This window comes from Propithecus coquereli, unplaced genomic scaffold, assembly GCF_000956105.1.
Source record: "Propithecus coquereli isolate 6110/MARCELLA unplaced genomic scaffold, Pcoq_1.0 Scaffold60, whole genome shotgun sequence".
Classification (NCBI taxonomy): domain Eukaryota; kingdom Metazoa; phylum Chordata; class Mammalia; order Primates; family Indriidae; genus Propithecus; species Propithecus coquereli.
In genome coordinates this window covers 1,834,576-1,841,824 of record NW_012151952.1, presented here as the reverse complement: position 1 = coordinate 1,841,824, position 7,249 = coordinate 1,834,576, and positions in this window count along the sequence as shown.

Genomic DNA, 7,249 nt, shown 5'->3' with positions numbered 1-7,249 from the left:
GATGTAGATCCAGCAGATGGTCTAAGTAATCCTGTGTTTTCCCAACATACCAATTTGCGAAGGTGGCGAAAGTGTAAATATTGTTTAAAATGTGAAGAGGTCTGTGTAGGAGGCACAGTGCTTTAAAATGAAAATAATGAAGCCAATGACCTCAGCTAGGTGCTTCTGATAACAACTCAAATACTACCTGAAAGGGGAGAGAAAAGGGAAAGAGGGAGAAAAAAGGTGAGGCAAGAATCTGAAACTTTGCCACAGCTGAGGTCCTTTGAAGGAAATCGATTTGAGGGGTTCAGGTATGATCTAAAGGGGCTCATTATAAATAGCAAAAGATCCACCTGCCACTCATTTTCAACTGTGTCAGAATCACTTCACTTCCTGTGTTTCCCCCAGGAGCATTTCCATGATGGTTAAAGTAATGCATCGTAGTATTAACTCTGTTGAGAGTATTTGCTCATTGCCTGAGATCGCTGCATCAGTCAAGAAGATTGTAACTGGCCTGGTATATAATTTGGGAGAGAGATTTACTTCTGAGACTGAAACTGTGTGGGCCAATTAAATGGAAAGATAATGCCACGATGTGAAAAACTCACACAAAAGACACACAAAAATGAAGTCGTACAAGGAGGTTTTTGGGGGGTCATCAGAGAATCATCGAGAATGGTGCATCGTAGAAGAGCTGATTTTTATCTAACCAGCCATATTTAGCAAGACATTAATACCAGAGTGTGTGATATGCCTGCCTTTTTGGTTCCCTCACCAAACGTAACCTATTTCACATTTAGGCAGTGATGTGATAGAATAGATGCTATGAAATGCTTTAATAGAATGAGAAGAGTCGAGTCTTGCAGTTGCTAGTTTTTACTGTACAGCAGAATTGCCTGAGGTGCTTGTCAGTAATGCAGATTCTGGGGTCCCAAGCCCAGATATTCTGAGCCATCAGATCTGGGGCAACATAACTGCCTTCCCAAGCATGTCAGGCGATTCTGACACAGGTGGCTCCTAGGACACTTCCAAAATCCATGCAAATTCTTCACTGTATGAATGAGGAAGTGGAGACTCCTTGGCTGTGCCACCTTGGTGAGGCTGTTTAAACTCTGAGAGGCAGAACCAGGACTAGAACTCAGAGATCCTGTCTCCCCCGCATGCTGCCTTAGAACTACCTGGATCTTTGGCTGAACTGTTCCCTGTCAACACCTTGGAAGCAAACACATCTTTCTCAATTTATAACTGGAAGGGTTTGCCAGGGACGACTCAAAGTGCCTAGTAGATTATCGAGACTGCTTTTAAAATTCTGCTTTAGTTTATCATATCCAGTACTGCCTTGGGTTTCCATCACCTGAGAGACACCCTGAGGATACAGGTAGCAGAAAGCCTCTCCTTTTGTTCCAGTTGGAGAATATAAAATCACAAGAGGACGTAGAACTAGAGAGTTCATTACCAGTTCAGATACCAACATGTGAAGAAAGGTTCAAAACCAAAGCAGTTCCCTTTGGAGTCATTCCAACAGCAGTTCTCTGACAGTGACTGGGGTCTTACAGTTCAATTCAATTCTAACTCCAACTACCCAGAGTTAGCACAGACCACACAGGTTGGAGGGTTCAGTCCCATAAGACCGCCCCTACCTCAATGCCAGCCCCAAGGCCCAGGTGTCCCCAGGCCACCTATTAATACAAATTAGGAAGTTGCCTTGAACTTACTCTGTCAGGTCTGATAATTTGCTACAACAACTTGCAGAACTCAGGAAAGAGCTATAGTTATGATAACAGTTTTGGTGTAAAGGCTATAACTTAGGGACAGTCAAATGGAAGAGACGTGATGGGCAAGATGTGGGCATGAGGGAGAGGCGTGGTGCTTTCACGTGTTCACCTTCCCAGCACATCAACGCAGTCGCCGCCTGGAAGTTCCCCGTGCCTTAGTGGTTCTGAATTTTTATTGAGGTTTCATGACATAGGCATGGTTTATGAAACCACTGGCCATGCGACTGAACTCAATCTCCAGTTCATCCCTTTCCCCAGAGACTGGAGGGGAGGGCTGAGAGTTCCCACTTCCCAAACATGTTTGGACTTTCTGGTGACCAGCCGCCATCCTGAAGCTGTCTAGCGGCCTTGCCCTGAGTCAATTCATTAGCATAAACTCAGGTATGATCTGAAGGGGCTCATCATAAATAACAAAAGATACTATTAACACTCAGGAAATTCCAAGGGTTTCAGGAGCTCTCTGCCAGGAACTCTGGGACAAAGACCAAATATATATTTTTATTATACCACATCTTTCAATTTTGTTTTGAATAAATACTGTTGTCAGAGAAGGCCATTTGTCATATTGACTAATCTGCAGCTTTGTGTAAGGACACATTTACTATCTAGGTCTGGGCCGAGATATGTAGGAATATTAGAAATGATTATGTGTGCAGTTTGCATTGCTTATATTAAAAAAGATGAGAAACAAGATGGCTTTATAGATTATTTTGTTACTGCCTAAATGCTATTATGATGTATAAGGAAGAATAGATTTATATAGGATGGTATGTTACCTTGTTAGCAATATTAGGCTATAGTAATAAATATCATCCAAATGGCACTTTACGGTTTATAATGTACCTTCATAAGCATCATAATAAACTGCTAACATTTATTGAGCACATCCTTGGGTCAGATTGTGTGCTAAGTGTTTGTATGCACGATAAGTCTAGCTTCTGTGCATCGTAACTCTATTAGGCAGACACTGTTACTATTCACAGTCAGCTAATGAAGAAACCGATGCGTACACAAGGTTAAATAACTTGCTGAAGGTCACAAATTAGCATCACAACTTGAACCCTGGTTCATCTGACCACAGAGCCCTTAACTATATGTATAGTCTCTACACTATAACCTGAAAGTAGAGAATCCTGGACAAAAGCCAGAGAGGGTTGTCTCTGAGTTTGTCTTTGAGTTTACGAACCTCTGATTTCCCCTTTCACATTGCTGGGCTGGGTGCAAGTTGAGGGAGATGCACTCTGATGTTTTGAGCTTTGCCATTTGTGATTTGGTGCCTGAGTTTGGCTTCTGCTCTGGTTTTGTGGGCGATGACAGTTTAAAAACCTGGGAATCTGGATGGTGAGGGGACAGGTTCCCTGAGAAACTCTAGAATCAGAGTCCCATGTCCCTTAACGCCGTAATTCCTAGCCCCAACGTTTAATGCCAAATGTTTTTCTCTGCTTCTCTCCAAATACACAAGGAGGCCACTTAACAGAACTGCAGATTTAAAAATAAACAGTCCTGGGAAAATACCCCAAGCCATAGGCTCAATATTGGTTTTGATTTTTCACTAATGGTTGAAGTCTAGAGTATTTAGGTGCCTGTTTTTCCCTTCTACTCTTGTAGAGCACTGGACTTGGTTGCATAGATCTGAGGTTTTGCTTTTTGGCTGTCTTATTTGCCAATAGGGTTGAACTTGGTCAAATGCCTTAACTACTCTGAACCTCAATTTCTTTATGTGTCAAATAAAGATGATAACACTTGCCTCATGGGACTACCAGGAGGATAAAATGAAAGAGCCTCCTACATGTTGATGACTTAAATCTGGTTTGACCCTTTTCAGAATTGCCCTTGACCACTCCTTTCCCTTTCTCTCCTCCTCCTAAGCAAGCACATGGCAGGCAGCATCCAGGTAGGGCTTGGGCAGCCTTGCGCATCTCAGCAGGGGCCCATTTAGAGAAGGAAAGGACTATTCTAGAAATTAGGTAGAGAATTCCTCCCCCTCAATCCAGGAGCAGACTTGATCTCCAGTATGGAACTTTCTCCCAGAGCCTCCCAGTGGTCTCAGGGATAATCAGGGCCCCTGATTAAAGATGGCCCTGAAACTTCTGTCTTTATGGTTGATGTGACCTGAGGAGAGCCTCAGAGACAGGTCACAAATCTGTGTGGACTTTTAGGACTCTGCTTTCCTCATGGGATACCTTTACACCATGGCAGATAGCAGAAAGTCCAGAGTCTTTTGCTTCTGACTGGTTCCGTAACCTTGGGCCACTCAGCTTCCCTGTGCCTCAGTTTCCTTATCTGTACAGTGGAGCTAATAGTAATTACCTCATAGAGTCATAACGGAAATGTCTGACATGTGTTAAACAACATGTGATTTTGCTATTCTCAATATTTGCATTAATAAAATGAAGTTAACCTATTTCCCTATTACTCTTTTGCTACTTCAATAATATAATGAAGGTAACATTATTGTTAAGAATCAGGGCAAATTAGAGTTCTAAAAGCTTTATTTTAAGTCAGGTTTCCTAAAAGATTGATGTTATAAAAGATGATTTTGGGTGATATGAGCACAGATATTATTTTTCTTAATTTTGAATTTATTTTAATGTACTTGGGAAATACGAATAACATAGCCAGTGCATGAGTTTTCAGCAGTTTGCTCTGGATGAGGCCAAGGCCTGGTGGTGGGAGAATTAGGCTCAATATACACAAAGAACCAGAAAAGTTTCCTTTAGAGAATTTCAGGATGTGAGATGTTCCTGGTTGGAATTTATGGCTCTCTACGTGCTTAGAAATCTTGCAATGCAAGGTGCAACAGAGGCATGAATTTTCATTGACTTGTAATGAAATTACAGATAAGAATCAGTATTTTAAAACAATTTTGAAAAGCACTTTGAGAAGAAAGATGCCATCTATATGGCTTAATAATAACAAGCTTTGTTTTTTTCCCCCTTTGGCAGTGTTTCAATGATGCTCAACTGTGATTCTTTCCCAAGTCTGGTTCTTGATTTGCTTAATAATAAAAACACCTAAGTAGAATCCCCTTTATAGTTGCTAAAATCCTGTTCCGGAGGAGTAGCTGCTATTTTAAAGGGGGAACTAGGACAGACACGACCGAAGGACAGAGGAGAGCTCCGTGCAGTGTGTCATCCACATTCACTACCTGCTTTCTACGCTTCTCCCAGAGGATGACCCAACTCGGGGCTTGCCATGGTGTCCCGGAGGAATAGCTGCCAAGAGAACCTTGTCAGTTGTCTTTTTGGGGGCTGTGACATAAATATGGAGAGCATGAGGTTGAGAGAGACTAGGATTCTATTTCCAGTCTGTCCCTTTCCTAAACGTCTGACCTTGGGTGAGTTCCTGAAATCTCCCAGGCTTCCACACACAAGTAGAGGAAATAAAGCTGGCACAGAATTCAGAGTCATCAACTGGTTTACCTTGGGTCCAGGTTTGGGTCTTGAACGACAGAGATTTTGTTGTTGTTTTTGGGCCTGTGCAGTGTTCCAGACGTGAGGAAATGTCACATGAAACATCTAGAAGTTTTGCTTCTGTCTGAAACTTGAAAGATCCCATGACCTTGGTCCAATATTCCTACACAGCAAAAATCACTGGAGCTGAGTAGCCGTTGCGCACTTCAGATGCCGCACCTTTGGTCTCTACCATTCCTGTTAACTCACAGCAGCCTCCTTGGTTCTGTTGCAGCATCTGCCTGTCCTCTGTAGTCCTGTGTGTTTGTGACTTCCAGAGCTTTCTTTTGATTGCTCAAATGTTACCTTTGTTTCTGCCTCCTTGGTGCTTGGAGAATAGACTGGGTTTGCCAGAGAAGCAGTCTCTGGATAAATAAAGCACTTGTACTAACTTTTCACAACTTTCCCTCTGTACGATATCGGTCTTCATAATGATGGCCATGGAATTTGAGATAAGTTCAGTTAGGTTCAGTTTACTCTTTTAAATCTGGAATTAACTCCCATGTCATAAAAGTGATTTTCCATTTTAAAATGATTGATTTTGATGTAACTTTGAAATAAGATCCAAGCTTCCTTTATTCTCTCAAATTATCAAAGGAATCAGAAATAACTTACAGAAAATGAGGAGGAAAAAGCGCTGGTGTTCATTGCTATTTGCCAATGTATTATCTACCTGCTCTCCATCTTTAGGGAGTCCAGGAAAATGTAATTGTTGGAGAAAAAGGCATCAGATAGGAGGAGGAAAACCTAACAGATAAGAAAAAGTAAAATGAGAAGCACTGATTTAATAATAGGGTATCATTATACACATACAATTATCATATATAACAATATCCCATTAAGTCAGTGCTTCTCATTTTATATAATTTAACATATATTTGATATATTATGCACATATAATTATATATAATTATATATAATGTAGAGAAGGTTATTTTTAATTGTAACATGAAGTAAACATGGGGCCCGCCACATCTTAAACTCTAATGTCAAGGTTCTGAAATGTGGGCAGTATGTCATGTTATAAGATTTCTTTCAGAAATGTATTTAACTGTTTTAGGATTTATAAGAACACAGTCTAATGCTTGCCAGATTCCCCTATGTGATGCAACTTTTTCTCATCTTCATGTGTGACTTCAGTAACCCCACACACCACTCTCGGGGAGACTGTACTGCTGGGTGGAGAGAACATCACTGGACTGGGTGTCAAGTGGGACCTAGCCCAAGCCATGGCTCTAATACTTGCTAGGGTCACAGAGACAGCACATTGAGCCTCAGTTTCCTCCTTTGTAAAAAGGGATAATAATGGGACTTACAAAGAAATTCACAAAGACCAAATAAAACAATCATCCTAAATCACTTTGCATAGTGTCTGGCATTAAAAACAAAAATTCACCATAGATGTTTTTTATTTTGTTTTTGGCTTAAAAATAATTATTATGACTTGAATATTACTTCAACAATTTTCAAGGAGTTATCTTGTCTTAAGTATTTTGACTATCGTCTTTTTTTTTTTTTAGTAACAAATGATGTCTGTTCAAAATGGATTAGTGCTGTTTTTTCCTACTGATAGTACACCATCAAGATTTATAAGCAGATGTATATAGTACATTTATCCTCACAGCTGAACTACATTTTATTGTTTCACAGCCCCCACCTCTCGTAAAATGAAAACTTCTGCAGATACCCACTGCCAATAAGAGGTGCTAACTAGCCTGACCCCACACGGTCACCGTAATGTCAGAGTGGCACCATGAGGAAAGAGAGGCAGGCGGGGTGTGTGTTTGGTTGAGGTTGCTGGTGGGGGTGCCTGTTGTACCAGGGAGCCCTTAGGCAGTGGCATAATATTATGTAGGCAAAAGAGCTGTTTTGCTTTGTCTTCCACCTGCTATCTGGTGGTTTTGATGTCAGATTATGTAGAATCCTGATCTTCTGGATTGTTAGGAAGGATTGGGCACTTAGTAGATCAATATGCTGTAGGTATGTAAACTGCTACCATCTTAAATCCAAAGAATGGGACATCCTTTCAGAAATGAAAAT